The following is a 15,652-nucleotide window of genomic DNA, read 5'->3' as shown; positions in this document are numbered from 1 at the left end:
GGCCGAGAAGCAGGAAGGGCGAGGGGGGAGCTTGGGGCCACGCGGGCGGTCCGGGGGCGCCGTGGCTACGTGATACGGCCCGGGCGCGCCCCCATGGTCCCGCCGGCCGCTCCGAAGTTGGCGGCGCGGGAGGGCGAGTGACAGAGAGCGCGCGCTGGCGGCGGCCGCCGCGTTCGGGAGGCGGGGGCGGGGCCCGGGCCGGTGGGGGCGGGGCGCGGGGGGGCCGTCCCACCCCAGCCCTGGGCTCGGCGGTGCTTGGGGGAGGGACCTAGCCCGTCGGCGCGGCCCCTCCCACTCCAAGGACCCCAACTTGTTGGGCGAGTCCCAGCCCGAGGGAGGGGCGCTGGGGGCCGCTTTAAAACAAGGTACGCGCTCGCGCATGCGCCGTCCTGCTCTCGTGCCGGGACACCCGGGTATGCGGGTCTCCCGGGAGGCGTCAACCCACTTTTCACTTCGCAGGCGAGAAACTGAGGGTCCCCGGGGGAGATCTTGCCCAACCTCACACAAAGGGGTGGGACAAGGAAGGGGCCGAACCCCAGCCCCCAAACGCCCAGGCGCTTTTTCCTGCAAATCCAGTGCCCTCCGCGTGTCTCTGGGCACCCTTTGGGTCTAACTGTCGCGCGTGGGTGAGTGACTCCGCGGTCTGCTCCCCGGGCCGCGCTGTGCTCCTGGTCATGGATCCATGTCTAGGCGTGTCTGCGAGCGGCACGCGTGTCTTTGCAGCCGCGCGTGTGCACGAAGGTGGCTGTGCGCGCTGTGTGCCCGGGAAGCGGGAGGAGGTGGCGCGGCTGGCCCTGGGGGTGTGCGCGGGACCTGTTGTCAGCCGGCCTGGCAGATGGGAACTCAGCTCCGGAATTAATTGCCTGTTTGTCTCCGGCTGGGAGGTCGCCGCCCCCTCTCTGGCGACCAGTTGCTCCCGCTCCAGCTCGGCCCTAAGTGTCTCCGCTAACCGAGGCAGCAGGCGATTCCGGATCCCCGTTCCGGGTCAATCCGAAACCGGGGTCAGGCTGGGCGGGCACGGCCGCCCGCCTTCCCGTGACGCGAGCGACCCCTGCTGGCCACCGCGCACCCGGAGGCTGGAGAGAGACCTGGCGCCACGCGTCCCAGGCGAGGAGGCGCGCCCCGGGGACCAGAAGGAGCCTAGCCGGAGCAGGGCCGGCTGGCGGGCTGTGGCCCCTGCCGAGACCGCGATCCGCGGCTCCCCGCGCACACAATGAGACCCTCGCGACGATTCGAGCCGCTGCCCACCTCTCCTGAGCCCCTCATATCTACCTTCTTTGCCCAACTCCCTTATACTTGGAAAGTCCTCCTCACCCATGCACGCACTCTCCCCAAGAGGGGTGGGTCATCTGCCCCTGGCTTTCCGAGTCGTTTCAGACCTGCAGTGTGGCGGGGGTGGGGGGAATAATGTGGGCAAAGGCTCCCCAGTCTCCCCCTGCGGTCTCGCAGCCTCCAGCCTCTTTCCACTCAGCGCGAGGGCCGGAAGCACTTCCCATCTCCTGTCTCATCGCAGCCTTGGGAAGGAACACGGGCGTCAGCCCCATACAGGGTCTGGGTGCCCCGGGACACACCGACGGACCTCCCCCATCGCCTGCAGACAGTTCCGCCCCAGCCCTGTAGCTGCTTTGGGACACACACACACACACACACACCCCACTCCCCCGGCCCGGGAAGCGTGGCTCTCTGCCCCGCACACACGCACTACCCACATGCGCTCCCAGAAATATGCCGGCGCGGAGCCCGGGTCTTATGCCCTGGGCCGGCCACACCCGCAACTTAGGTGGTCCGTACCACTGCGGCACTTCGGGGGGGCACACGCTCACACCGCACATCCGAGTCCCCAGAGAGGGACAGATCAGCCCCGCAGACTCTAGAGGTAGGCGCGGGACCAGGAGTCACCTCAAGGACTCGGTCTCAGCCACGAGCCCCCCACTCCTTGCCTCGCCCACCCCAGCAAGGCACGCTGTGGGACCCGGGGTCCCTGCGCTGCGCTCTCCGCCAGGCTGAGTGCCTCCAGCTCAGGACGCAGCCTTTAGAGGAGAAGGAGATGGGGCAGGACGCGTGGGGGAAAGTGAGCCAGCGAGTCTCCGGCCTGGGCTGCGGGACTCTGCTCAGAACCCGCTTTTCCTTCCCGGCGCGGCACCCTGAGCTGCAGGAGACGCGCCACAAAGTCGCGGGACAGCGCCTCTGCCGCCAGCCAGGTCCCGCCGCCCGGTCCTCACCTTGGCTCGCCGCCGCAGGAGGTGGCTTGTGAAGCCCAGAATGATCTCCGAATCCAGGCAGAGCGCCCCCATCTCCAGAAGGCTGGGCGCCTTGCGGGGTGCGCCGTGGGGCGGCTCGGGCGACCCGGGCAGCGCCATGAAGGAGCGGAGCGCGGGGAGCGGCTCCGAGCTCCGCCGCCGCCACCGCCGCCTCCCCGCCCGCGCGCTCACTGGCCGCGTGCCCGCCGCCGCCGCGCCCCGCACGGCGCACGGCCGCCCGCCAGGCCCCCAATCCTCGGCGGCCCGCGCCCGCGGCACCTGCGCTCGCTTGGCGCCGCGCGCCCCCGCGCTCCGGCCCCGCCCGTCGGCGCCGACAGCGCCCCCTCCGCTCCGGCGGCGAGCCAGACACCCCGACACGCGGCCTGGAGGAGGTGTGGCGAAAGAAAACGAGGGCCCCGCTCGCTGTGGGTCGGCACACCCCTGCCTCGCGTGCCCTGCCTGGTGCTCTGGCCCGGAGACACAGGGAGGGATGTGCCGACCCACAGCGAGTGGGGCCCTCGTTAAATTTAAATTTACCAGGGCCGAGCCGCTGAGCTGGACTCCGAGAAGCCTCTACGGACAGGGGCCATGTCGCAGCCCCTCCCCTGCAATCGGTCCCGGGGACTCGGCGCTTTGGGGGTTCCAGCCCCTGGAGACGTGGACAGAGCACAGTGATCTTGAGCTCCACACTCTGCCCGTGTTCCCGGGCACTCCTCCTTAGCCCTCATCCCACGCCCCTGCGTCCGCCTATGGACCTCCAAGGCCCACCCCACCAGGAACCTCGAGCTTCGCAGGGGGGCCTCTGCCCCTCTCCGCGCCTCCACTCCAAAACCCCGATTCCACCGCCACTTGCAGCTTTCTCTGCCCCGGCCCCGGACCCCCTCCGGTCTCTCCAGTAACTCCCCGCGGCTGGAGGATTCGGGCTAGTCCCCGGGCGCGGCCAAGTCTCGGTGGGAATGCGGGGCGGGGGCGCTCTTCCCGGATACAAGTTCAGACCCGGATCCCGCGCTCCTGCTGTGCGGGCGCCCCCTGCCTGGAGAGAGAGGAGCAGCCGGTCAGGGTCGCCCTAAATAACCTAGGCCCGCGGGGAAGGTTTGGGAGTTCAGGCGGTGTGAGGGAGCACTGCCCAGGGAGAGGCTCCCTGAACGGGCCCTGAAAGGTAAACGGCAAGGCAAGGAGAAGACTGGGGAAGTGAGGCCTGGGGGTCAGAGTGCCGGAGGCTCCGCGAGCAGACGGCAGGACGCGACTGCTTGGCCGGGGTGCCTGGCGGACCCCAGTCCGGCGCCCTCTCCGCTCCCGGGGAAGGACCGTGGAGCCTCCCGTCCCCACCCCCACTGACGGGGCTCCTCTCCTGACTCCCCCAAGCGGCAGCTGGAGGAATTGTCTCCACCCACCTGCCCCCCACCAACCCCACTACATCTGCGGAGCGGGATGCCCACCTGGGCCTTGGGTCAGGACAGATCCCAAGGGAAGCTGCCCCTCCGTGCCCTGTGGCCGCTCCTGGCGGCGGCAGGGATCAGGCAAGCCATAAGGGGGCCCAGGGTCTCCCAGTCCTCCTCCTCGGGGCCCCTCTGGCCTGGACTGGGAGGAGCTAGGCTCCAGGAGGCCCCGCCCCCCTCGCTCCTGCACGCGCAGGCACTCCTGGAGCCCCGCCCGCTGTGACCCTTCATCCTCTCCTCCAAGACCCTGAGCCTGGGGGAGGGGCTCCCTGGGGTGGGCCAGGCTTTCCGGGAGGAGGCCGCCCCCATCTCAGTGGATTGATTAAAGTCATCATGGAGATTTTTTCACATTTAATTTACCAGGCGCACGGTGGCGGCCAGAGCTGTCCCCGGGGAAATCTAGGCCAAGGGAGCACAGTGGAGCCCCCACGTCGTGCGGGCGGCTCAGACAGGACTAATCGCTGGACGCGGCTTCCAATCAGACCAGGGCGGTGCTTCAGGAAGGCAGGGGACCCTGGGCGGGAGCGATCCGATTTCCTGCCCCAGGCGTGGGGAGACCTGAGTCCTCACACCACATCTCGCGCCAGCCTGCTGGGGACGCTGGGGACCCCCACGTGCGCGCACACTCCACACACAGACCAGTCCCTCCTGGGCCCACTCAGCCAGCCTTGCCAAGAAGGGACCAGCCCCCGCTGCGGCTGCCCCCGGCCGGGCTCTGGGGGCAGGCCTCGGCGGGGGCGCTCGCTGTCCCTGCACCCATCCCTCTCCAGGGGTGCCTGCTGCTGAGGCGGGGTGCATTGGCCAGGCTGGCGAACACCGGCATTCACTGTGGGCCGCGCTGCGTTTTACCCGCCCCACGGAGTTCACTCATCCTCGCAGCCGCGCCAGGCGGGGTGTTGCCATGGTCCCCGTTTTACTCGCGAGGAAACAGGCGCCAAGGGGTGGCAGGACTTTCCAGAGCTCAACCTGAGCAACTGTGTCGAGTCTGTGCTGGCAACCGCTCCACTCTGCAGCGCCATGCCCTGGACCGCGAGCTGGCCGCGGGGCGCCGCTGTGGGGGCGGACGGGGCTCTGACCCGGGAGCTTCCCGCGGGGGCAGAGTCGGGGGCAGACGGTGGACAGCCCACAGCTGGCCGCGGGCTGAGGGCTTGTCGAGTGGAGAGACAGGCCAGAGGGCCAGCTGTCGCTCTGGGGGCCAGTCACTGAGCCGACCCGCCTGCCCTCCGTCCGGCCCGGCCGGCACCCCGTGTCAGGAGGAGCCCCCGGCCGGAGCTCCGGGCGCCGTGGGCGCTGTGGCTTCAGCACCTCGGCCAGCGCCCTTGGTCCTGCCTCTGAGCCCCGGTGAGGACTCGGGAAGGGGCGTTGGTGACCCACCCTTCGCTGGCTCCTTCCTCAGCTCAGCTCGCCGCCCTGGCGCGGGCCCGGCCCCGGCTCACTGTCATGGCCCCGCGTTCTGTGCACCAGGCCCTCCTGCCCCCAGTCCCTTGCAGGTGCGTCCGGAGTCGGAGCCCTCCCCCCGCCTGTGCAGCTGGCACCCCCTCAGCCACGGACCTGTTTACTGCAGGAGCCCCCTTGGGGTGGGGCTCCGGTGCCTGCAGTTGCCCCTCGGTCCTGGTCTCCACTGCAGCCAGGGACGCACTTGGGAAGGCAGGGACACTGGTCCCCTGCTCGGCTCAGCTCCGGTGCTGCCGGCCCATGGGCACCCCGGGCGGGCGAGGCCCTCTGACCACCTCACTGGGCTCCAGCCGCACGGGCTCCTTGCTGTCCCTAAGCCTGTCCAGCAGCCCCTCTGGTGGCTGCTGCCGCTGCTGCCTCTGCGGGAAGCTGCTCCCCAGACACCCACGAAGCTCTCCCCTTCCTCTTCCTCCAGCGGGGCCGCCCCCACAAAGCCGGCCCCTCCCGCCCTGCCCAAGCCGTACCCCTTGCCACGTTCCCCAGCCGCCCCCCTTCAGGCTTCAGGCTTCCTCCCTGGCGCCCGCTGTCCCTCACCCCCGTCGGGACATCAGTCCCCGGCGCGGAGCGGCCACCCCCGGGTGGCGGTGAGGGAGTAAAGGCACAGCGAACCCCAGGCGCGTGCCTCCCTGCCCGCTCCCGGGGGGGCTTCCCGCCCAGGGGTTCCTGCCCTCTGCTCCCCGCCCCCCACCAGCTTGGGTCTCTGTGCTGGCTCCTCCTTCCCATCGCCGCCCTCGAGGAGGGGGGGCACGGTGCCAGACCCTGGCCCTGGGGTCTCTTGGCCAGGCCCAGCCAGCCCAGCCCAGGCCCGGCCGTGGACCCGCCTGAGGACGCCCCGGCCCACACGCAGGCACCCTCTCTCTCTGTGTCTTCCCGGCTGCTGAGGGGAATGTGCGTGGCATCGGGTTGTCCCTCAAACCCCTTCACTGACACGGGGGGAACCCCGCCTCCTCCCAGTGCCTGCCGGGCACCCAGCCCCCGTAGGACTTCTGAGCCCAAAGCCACCGTCGCCCAGCCAGCCTGCGAGGCCGCAGCCCAGGTCTCCTGCTCTCTGGGCACACGGCCCCCAGCCCTCCCATGCGAGGGTCCCGGTGCTTGAACTCCCGCCCAGGCCCTTACAGGTGGCGTGGCCTCTTTGCCTGGACTTCTCCCTCCGAGATGGCCAACCCCACCCTCAGGCCAGAGGCGGTGGCGCTTCCTCGGGGAGGCCCCCAGCCCGGCCTCAGCGCTCCGGCCGCGCCTGGCCTGGTCCTGTGCCCCTCCTGGCAGAGGCTGGCCTCTCCTCTGAGTGTCCAGAGCCTGCTCGGGCCGAGCACCCCTGGGTGCCAGCGGGCGTGTAAGGAAGGCAGGTAGCCAGGCAGGGGGGTCGATGAGTGGTGGGAACAGCCCCCCCCCCGCCCCCCCCCCCGCCCCGCGCTCCCCGGGGTCGCACGGGGTGATCCGGGATACGGGGGAGCATCTGGCAAGGGGGTATTTCCAACTGCGGCCAGCAGGTGGCGCGCCCTGGCCACGGTCTCTGGCCGGAGGAAAGGTATTTGAGATCACGGGGCTCAGTTTCCCTCTGATGCAGGTAGGGAAACTGAGGCCCTGAGAGGGAGGGGCCTGCCTGGGACCCCTGAGGGGGACGGGCGTGCCAAAGGCGCTGCCAGCCCGGTGGCCTCGCTCCCCCACCCCGCAGGTCTGCCGTCTTCCCCCGGCCTCTTCCGCTGCCTCGGGTCCCTGCGCGCACCCCAGTCCCGGGCTCAGTGCCCCACAGCCGGGTCCCCGGAAGAAGGTTCCGTGGAAGAAGGAGAAGTTGCCGCGCTCTGTGACCTGAAGGACAGGTGCAATTCAGGGAATGAGAAAGACTCTCGGAAAGTAAACATGGAGAAGTTAAATTCTAAAGAAGGATGGAAAGATAAAGTCAGGGAAATCTTCCAGAAAGTGGAGGAAAAAGAAAATACGAAGGGAGAAGGAAATAATTACAGGACAGTGTAGGGAGTTTAATGTGTGAAGAATAGGACTCCCGGGGGAAAGAAGAGAAAAAAATACGAGAAGGGAAATCATGCAAAAAAATAATAGTACCCAGAACTCACGACTTGGGATCTTCCGTATCCGGCAGAATTTAAAAACAAAACAAAACAAAACAAAACAAGAAAAGCAGCATCTTCGTGAAATTTTAAACCAAGACTGGGAGCAAATAGAAGACACTACGTTTCGGCTGGGGTCGGGGAGCAGGGACCGACTTGTCAAGCAAAGAGCCGACGTCAGCCAACCTCCAGCAGAAGCAACAGACGACAGGAGCCGGCAGAGCCAAGTCCCCAGAAGGGAGGGCGGCCCGGGAGGGCTCTGTGGGGCCAGGCCACGCCCCGAGCAGGAGAGCAACGCAGAGGGGAACACGAGGCCTGGTCCCTTCCTCGACGTTCCTGGCAGACGGGCTCTCCCAAAACGAGGAGCTCAACCGAGGGAAGAGAGGGCATGGGGCCAAGAAGAGGGGGCCCAACCCCGGAAGGAGGCTGCGGGCGTCTCCGAGGTGGGGGGCTGCCTGGAGGGCTGGGGCGTCAGGGGAGTCCTACAGGCGCAGATGCGAGAGGTGCTCGGGCCACTCCACAAGGAGGCCGTGGAGAGGCGCCCGGTTCCTGCAGGTATATCAGCACACTGAGCAGAGACTTGGACTCCCATCCAAGGGCATGGACATACTCGCAAGTACCAGAACACTACGCACATTTTAAATTATGGCGGCTTTTTTTTTTAATTAAAAAGCTGTACGGAAAGGAGCTGGGGTCTTACGTGCTGACTTGGAGCAGGAGGCGCCTGTGTTTCTTAACAAGCTTTGTAATTATTATTTGACTTTTAAAATTATATACATGATTAAATTTCATTTTAAAAGAAAGTATTTGTTTAATTAGAAAGTAAACGAAAGTACAAATATTCCTCTGAATTACTCCTCGAGAAAGACCCGACGGAAATTACAGAGAAAGCAACAGAAAGCCAGCAGGTCACCGCCCCCGGTCTGAAGCCGGAGCGGCCCCAAAGGAACCTGGAACCCTTGTACGCATTTATTAGAAAACTAGAGAGAGTAAGGACTAAACAAACCAGACTCCGCAAAACGCACGACCAAGCGCTGCCTCGGCCCGCGTGTCAGGGCGCCCCCTGGGACACCGCTCGAGCCGCGGGGGCCGGAGTCCGATCCAGCCTGGGGCTACAGGGGGGCTGTGGAGGGTCTCGGAGGAGGGGGAAGGGCCCGGAAAATTCCCTCAGAAGGGGCGGAGCTGGCTCTGCAACTTAGACGTCACCAAGGAGCCCCTCCAGAAGGCCGCTGCCGCCGCCGCCGCGCGGGCTCCTGCTGGCCCCAGGCCCCCAGGGAAGCTGCCTGGGTATGACAGGTGCCGGCCCAGACGTGAGTCGGCTGTGAAGGAGGCCCAACCCACCCGTCCCTGAGCCCGGTGGTGCCTCCGAGCCCCCAGGACGCTCGGCCGCAGGGCCGGGCATGGGGGGTCCGGCAGCGGCCTCGCTCCAAGTGCAGGTGCGGCAGGGTGCCCAGGTAGACGGGCAACAACGCTGGCATGCCTTGGGGATAGCAAGAAATGTCCCCGGTAAAGGACTGTGGTAGAAGAATCTCAACAGTCCTCCATGAAGGTCTGAGCTAGTGTCCTTCGGGTGACGTTGGGGGCGACAGAGTGACAGGGACCAGATCCACACTCCCACCAGAAAGAACGTGGAAACTGGACAAGACACACGAGACAGCAGTTCACAGACTGGACCGCAGGCGGGACCGGGCAGGGGTCCCCGGGAGCACGGAAACCAGCGCAGCGAGCCCAGCCCGCTGCCCACAGAGGGCGCCGGCTGTGGCTGGGGGCGGGGGGCGCTCGCAGGCGTCCCTGGGAGAGGGGACACGCTGGGACTCCAGGGGCACCAGGCTTGCTGCGGCTGCAGGGCAGAGGGTCAGAGGACCAGGGAGGGCTCTGGAGCCGCCCGCAGGGGCGCCCTCGAGCCTGTAGCCGAGTGCAGGTCTTTGAACACACACATGAGGGAAGACGCTCCTGAGGCTGGAGATGGGGCGGCCGAGGGGGGCGCCACCTGTGCCTCGCGCCACGCTGGGCGCACGCACACCCGCGGCCACCGCGGTGTCACCCACAGCGGCCAGAGGCAGCAGCCGCCCGAGGGTCCCCAGCGGACAATGGATAAGAAAACCGTGGTCTCTCCACACCAGGGAATATTATTCGGCCTTAAAAAGGAAGGACGCTCTGACGCCTGCCACTCCGTGGGTGAACCGTGAGGACATCAGCTGAGTGCAAGAGGCAGAGACTGCGTGGTTCGCGCCCAGAAAGTCTCTTCAGGAGACAAACTCACAGACAGGAAGCAGAGGGCGGGTGCCAGAGGCAGGAGGGGAGGTACAGAGTGAACTCGGGACAGACTGTCCGTTTTGCAAGATGGAAAGAGCTCCGGAAACAGACGGTGGTGATGGCAGCAGCACAGGGTGAATGCACTTCGGGCCACGGAGCCGTGCACAGACGGTTAAAAGAGTAACTTTGATGTGGTGTATATTTCTCATAATTAAAACAAAGTTTTTTAATACGCTGGAATGGTGTCTGGTAGGGATAAGCCTCATCGCTCACAGGCAGGGAGCAGAGCCCTCCCACGGGCTGCCTTGTCGCGGGCGTGAAGCAGAATAAAAGGTGAGCCTGTCCCGCTGACAAAGCGAAAAGCAACTCCCCGAAGGCTTGCGCTCTGAGCAGGAAGCCACGCCACGTCCCAGGACAAGGCTCGCATGTATGTGCAGGGTGCAGAATTATCAACCAATGTGCAAGTCACAACGTGTGGTGGCCAATTGCAAATTACCAGACACACAAAGACACAGAAAACGACATAAGGGGGGTGCCGGGGGGACCCGTCACTAGAAACAGACCCAGAAACGGCGCAGAAGGTAAACAGAGTAGACAGGACACTGACAAGTGCCTTTCAGTAGGCGCCTTTCAGTAGGTTCAAGAAGGCATAGGGACGTTTGAATCCATTAAGGTTTAGAAACTGTAAAACAAACCCCATCAAACCCTCACAGATGGAAAATATAATCTCCAGGATGGAAATCGCAAGGATAGTGTTAATAGCAAATTAGACACTGCAGAAGAACCACTTCGATAGAATTCTTAGAAACTACTCACAATGAAACAGAGAAAACGGAAGACCGTCAACAAAGAACAGAGCTCCAACGAGCTGTGGGTCCGCAGCCCGGTGCACCCGCCTGGGGGAACTGGGAAAATGGCGCGAAGAAAACCCAAAGCAAGGAGGAGGCGATCAGAGTGGAAATCAGCTCAACAGGAAACAGAAACTAAGAGAGGAAATCAAACCAGCCGGAAGCTGGCTCCTTCAGATCAATGAAAACGATAAACCTCCAGTCAGGCTGAGAAAACACAAGTCATCAATATTAAGAATAAGAGGTGGACACCCTGGCTGGTGTGGCCCAGTTGGTCACAGCGTCACCCCGACGTGCCACGGTCGCGGGTTCGATCCCCCGTCAGGGCACATACAGGCATCAACCAACGGGTGCATCAATGAGTGGGAGAACACATCGATGTTCCTCTCTTTCTCTGAACTCAAAAGAGTTTTTTTAAGGATAAGAGATGGAACATTGCTGCAGAGTCTATGGATATTAAAAGAATCACGATGGAGTATTAAGCATAAGTTTATACCAAGAAATCTGACAACTTGGATTAAGTAAACAAATTTCTTGAAGTATACAAACTGCTAAAACTCACCTGAGAAGAAATAAATAACCGGAATAGTCCTACAGCTATTAAAGATGCCGACTGTCTTTTTTTAAAGATTTTATTTATTTATTTTTTTAGACAGAGGGGAAGGGTGGAGGGAGAGGGAGGGAGACGGCCACGCCGTTGCCCCTCGGGGGTGCCCACTGAGCCAGCCAGGTGGGGCTGAAGATGCTGAATGTGCAGCTGAAACCTGCCCAACAAAGAAAACACCGGGGTGCGCAGGTGGGGGCGGGGGCCTGGGGAAGGGAGGGAGGTGGCACTGAGCCAGATTAACCCTCTGGGTGGCGGACCTGCTGGCTCCTTGACTGCGTGTGGCCTCATGGGTGTGTGCACCCGTCCGGTGCCACTGGGGCACGCTGTGAACGGGTGCATCTAGCTCTGTGTCCCCTACGCCTCTATAAACCGAAAAAAAATAAAGAGAGGGGCCATCGCCGAAGACTGGCAGGCTCGAGGAAAGCTCGCTGGGGGTGCCCCCAACCATGCCCCCCATCACGTGCCCCGGGCCCCTCCGAACCACAGCGGGTGCTCTCTCGGTGGCCGCCCCGGGGCCCTGCGGGGGGTCAGAGCTGCTTCGGCGGGCTCCCCGAGGCCCCGAGGCCGCGGAGGGTGCTGTTCACACGGAGGCGTCCGGGTGACCGCGGCCGTGGCCTGGCCGATGCTCTCGCGGGTGGCCCGTGCGGTGGGGGCTCAGGCCGGGGCGCGGTGGCCCCGTGCGGGCCCCTCTGCTGAGGGACAGAGGGGCTGGGGACTCAGGACATCTCCCGAAGCCCCAGGCGGGGGCGTGTCTCCCCTTGCTCCAACCCTGTCCCTGGCTGAGGCCTTCGGCTACTGACAGTGGGTCTCGGCCTCGGGCCTCTGTTCCGCCGCCCTGGACTCGGGCCGGACGCGGATTCCGGCCCCTCTGTCCGACTCCCAAGCCCGGCCCCTGGGCTCCTCACCAGCCCTCCGGTGACTCAGCTGCACGCCGAGAACCACTGACTCAGAAGACTGGTTTAGCTACTTTAGTAGAGACCAGAATAACAGTGGCTTGGAGGAGACAGAGGTTCATTTCTCTTGGGGAAAAGACACGCGGTCCAAGGGGCTAGGGCAGGGTGTCCCCTGGGCTCGTCAGTGTCGGGCGAGCTGCTGTCGCCGCCTGCCCGGGATGGAGGGGGTCGGGTCCCAGGACACAAGAAGGTCCCAGGACACAAGAAAGTCCCAGGCAAACCGAGCTGTTCAGCCTCCTCTCAGCGGCCCTCTGCTCCGCAGCCAGAGCGGCCCAGCCCCTCTGGGGGTGGTTCCACGGCCCGGAAAGGGGTGGGGGGAAGGGCGCGGGCACAGGCGTGGCAACGCAGCTGCCTCTGCTCAGCGAGCCCCGGGCAGAGCCCCTCACCCGTGTCTGGGTTGGGCCGCACCACCCCAGTGGGTGCCACTGGCCTCTCCGCCGAGGGAGGTGGGTGCTCGGGGGAGCGAGGGGCCTGCCCGGGCCCCCTGCCCACAGGCAGCAGGGCTGGGCTTGCACCCGCCGACTCCCAGTCTGCGTCACGGCGCGGAGCCGGGCGGGGTGCTGTCGGAGGGTCCTCGGTCACTCCAAGGCTGACCTCCAACCTCCCCCCTCCAGGGGACCAGGTCCCCTTCCCGCCTGCTCCCTCCAAGCAGAAGGGACAGCAGGACCCCAGGGCCCGTCTCAGGGGGCGAGAGAGGGCCTGCTCAGTCCAGGAGCCCTTCCCCAGGGAGGGGACGCCGGTGGCAGGGTGGGGGCCCCCCGGAGACCTCAGTGCAGCGGCAGGCCGAGCCGGCCCACGTCCCCCCCTCGGGGAGATGCCACGGGGCGGGGGCGGGGGGAAGGACAGCAGCCGGGGACACGGTCAAGAGTCAGGACACATGTTTATTTCCATCAACTGTAACAGCGGAAGAAACCTCGGCGGAAGAAACGGCCCCACTCCAGGGCAGGGGACCCCGACTCCCAGCCCGAGCTCTCTCCCTGAGCTGCGCTGCGGTGACAGTGGGGCGGGGCGGGGGCGGGGCGGGGGCGGGGCGGGGGGGCTGTGGAAGGACGTCCACGGAGCCCGCAGGGCGGCCCCGCTGCCCAGGCCCCCAGGCCCCCAGAGCGCCACGCACGCGCCGGCCGGACTCCGGACTCCGGACTCCTGGCTCCGCCGAGCTGCTGAGCTCCAGGAGGCCGCCGGGGGCGTTGCTGTGAAAGAGGAAGGTGCCCACCAAGCATCGACCCCCCTCGGGAGACCAGAGCCCCCTCCCACGCTGGCCAGCGAAAGGCACGGCCGCCTGGCCTGGGGACACGGCCCGGCCACGCTGCCCGGGCAGCTCGGCCTGCCAGCCGGCGGCTCCAGCCCGGCAGTGACTGGGTCAAGGCCACGCAGCAGGAGCACGCCCTGGCGGCCCCTCTGACCCGCAGCCCCTAAGCCCTGGGCCACGGGGGAGAGCACCTCGCCCCACACCCCCAGGGTGCAGCCGGTCCAGCGGTCCAGGCAGGCCCGGGGCGGGTCGGCCTCCCGCCCCTGCTGCAGGCAGGAGCGGCCTCGCCCGGCGGGAGGTGGGAACGGAATGACACCTCGCTGAGCCAGCACCTCGGGGGCGCACGCCCAGCGCCTGGCGGCTCCCACCGCGCCTCTGGGCCCACCCGACGGCCCGCCGCGGCTCCCAACCTCCTCCACGCCCCCAGCTTCTGTCCCCAGAACCCCTCGTTCACGCCGCTCGCTCTCCCAACGCCCGCGCTAGCTCCGACAGGCCCCCGGGAAGTGCAGGCACCCACGGCACCGCTCCTGGCCAGGAGGCGGGCTGCCCAGGCTGCGCGCACTCTCCCCGCGGGGACCGGCGCGCCACGTCTGGGCTGGGAATTCCGCGCAGCGTCGGGAAGGGTGGGGCCCTCCGGCGCGGGAGGGCGGCAGCCGCATCTCCAGGCCCGCGAGGCGCCAGGAGCGTGGGGATGGGGGCTGGGAAGGACCCGGCGCCCGGCACCTCCACGTCCGACCACCTCTGGGCCGCAGGCGGTCCTCGGCCCTGGCCAGGTCCGCGGGCGCGGCGCGCAGAGCTCTGGGCGGGGCCGGGCCGGGCCAGGGGCGCAGACCCGCGTCCCGGGGCTGCTGGCGGGGGGGCCCGGCGCAACGCTGCCCGACCGGAGCTGGAGCCGCACGGGGGACGCCGCGTCGTGTCGCTGCCGCTGCCAGGCCCGCCGGGTCTAGTGGTCCTAAACATTTCACAATTGCGCTACAGAACTGTTGAACTGTTAAGAACCACTGGACCCGACGCGCGAGTCCGCAGCCGCCGCGCTGTGGAGAGAAGAGCCGGCCGCCCGCGCCCTGCCCCGCGCCACGCTCGCCGCGGGCCGTGGGCGCCCCTCCCGGCCCCGCCGTCTTGTCCGCCGGGCCCCGAGGTCCGCGGCTCCTCGCGGCCGGCGCTGCGTCCGTGCGGCGGCAGCCGGTGCGCGGCGCCTTTTAAGCCGCAGGCCGCCCGCCCCCGCCGCCGGAATGCGCCCGCGCGGCGCTAGCCCGACCGGTTCTTCCGGGCAGGCGGCTCCCGGCCCCGCGGGTCGCGCGGCGGGTCGTCCGCGGCCGGTACCTGCGCGGCGCGCCCGTGCGGGGGTGGCCCTGACTCACCGGCCCCGCCGCCCCGCCCAGCGCACCTGGCGTCCCCGGGGTCCGCCCCAGGTCTGGGGGCCACGCCCGGACCGCCTGGCCTGGGACCGGGCGCCCGTGCGCGCTCGGGGAGCTGGGGTGACGCCCGCGGAGCCGGGGACCTGAGAGGTCCGGCCTGGGGGTGGGGTGAGGCTGGGCGCCCACACCCTTCCCGGTCCCTGTCTCTTCAAAGAGAACCTCGTGGGAGGGGAACAAAGAGAAAGTGAAACTAGAGGCTGGAGAGACCGTGTCCAGCAGGTTTCTTCTCGTCTCGGCCGAGCCGTCCCCGAGGGCAGGGCGGCCCCTCCGGCCGCCTCCCCACAGCCGCCCAGCCTCCACCGCCCTTCCTTGCCCGCCCGCCCCCGCGCCCTCTGGCCTGGCCACTGGGCCACCTGCAGAGGCTGGGGCCTGAGCGGCGGGGTCTCCGGGGACTGTCCCAGCAGAGCTGCCTGTGGCAGGCACCTGCGGCCGGGGGCTCAAGAGTCGGGAAAGGGGCAGTGTGGAGGGAGACGGCCCCTGAAGGCCTCAGCCCACATCTCGAGCCGCTGGTGTGGCCGACGGGACGCCTGTGGGCGGCGGGGTCGCCAGCATTCACCTAGTCCGGGGCCACTGCGCCTGGGGAGGCCGAGCTCCCGGGGCAGCGACTTCCTGGAGGTCGCACAGCGCCCGGCGGTGCAGCCGGGCCTCGTGCCCGGGCCTGAAGGCCTGAGAGTCCGTGGGGGGGCGTCCGGGCAGGGGCAGGGGCCTGGGGTGTGACGGTCACAGAGGCTCGTGACCAAGAGGAGGAGCTCAGGAGCGCCCCCCCCACCACCACCGCTCCCACCCCCGCCCGGAGCCCGACCGCCCGGTCCGAGGCCGATCCCCGCACACCGATCCCCGCACCCCGGCAGCCTCCAGCCCCGGAGGGGACCGGTGAGAAGGCAGGCGGGACGAGCATCCCTGGCAGGAGGAGAAATTGGTTCCCTGCAGCCGGGTCAGGTGGCCTGGGGGCGGGGCCTGACAGCAGATTGTGTGAGGGAAGACCCTGGGTAGCCCGTCCAGTTCCAGGGAGAGAGATTTCCCAGAGATAACCCTGGGATCTCCGTGATTCAAGAGGAGCCAAAGCCCCACCCAGCCTGAAATTACTGGGTGTGGGCTCGTGGGGAAGCCCAGTCCCTCGC

Source organism: Pteronotus mesoamericanus, unplaced genomic scaffold (genome assembly GCF_021234165.1).
Source record: "Pteronotus mesoamericanus isolate MK-2021 breed Mesoamerican mustached bat unplaced genomic scaffold, CSHL_Meso_final contig_192, whole genome shotgun sequence".
Classification (NCBI taxonomy): Eukaryota; Metazoa; Chordata; class Mammalia; order Chiroptera; family Mormoopidae; genus Pteronotus; species Pteronotus mesoamericanus.
This window is presented reverse-complemented; position numbering follows the sequence as displayed.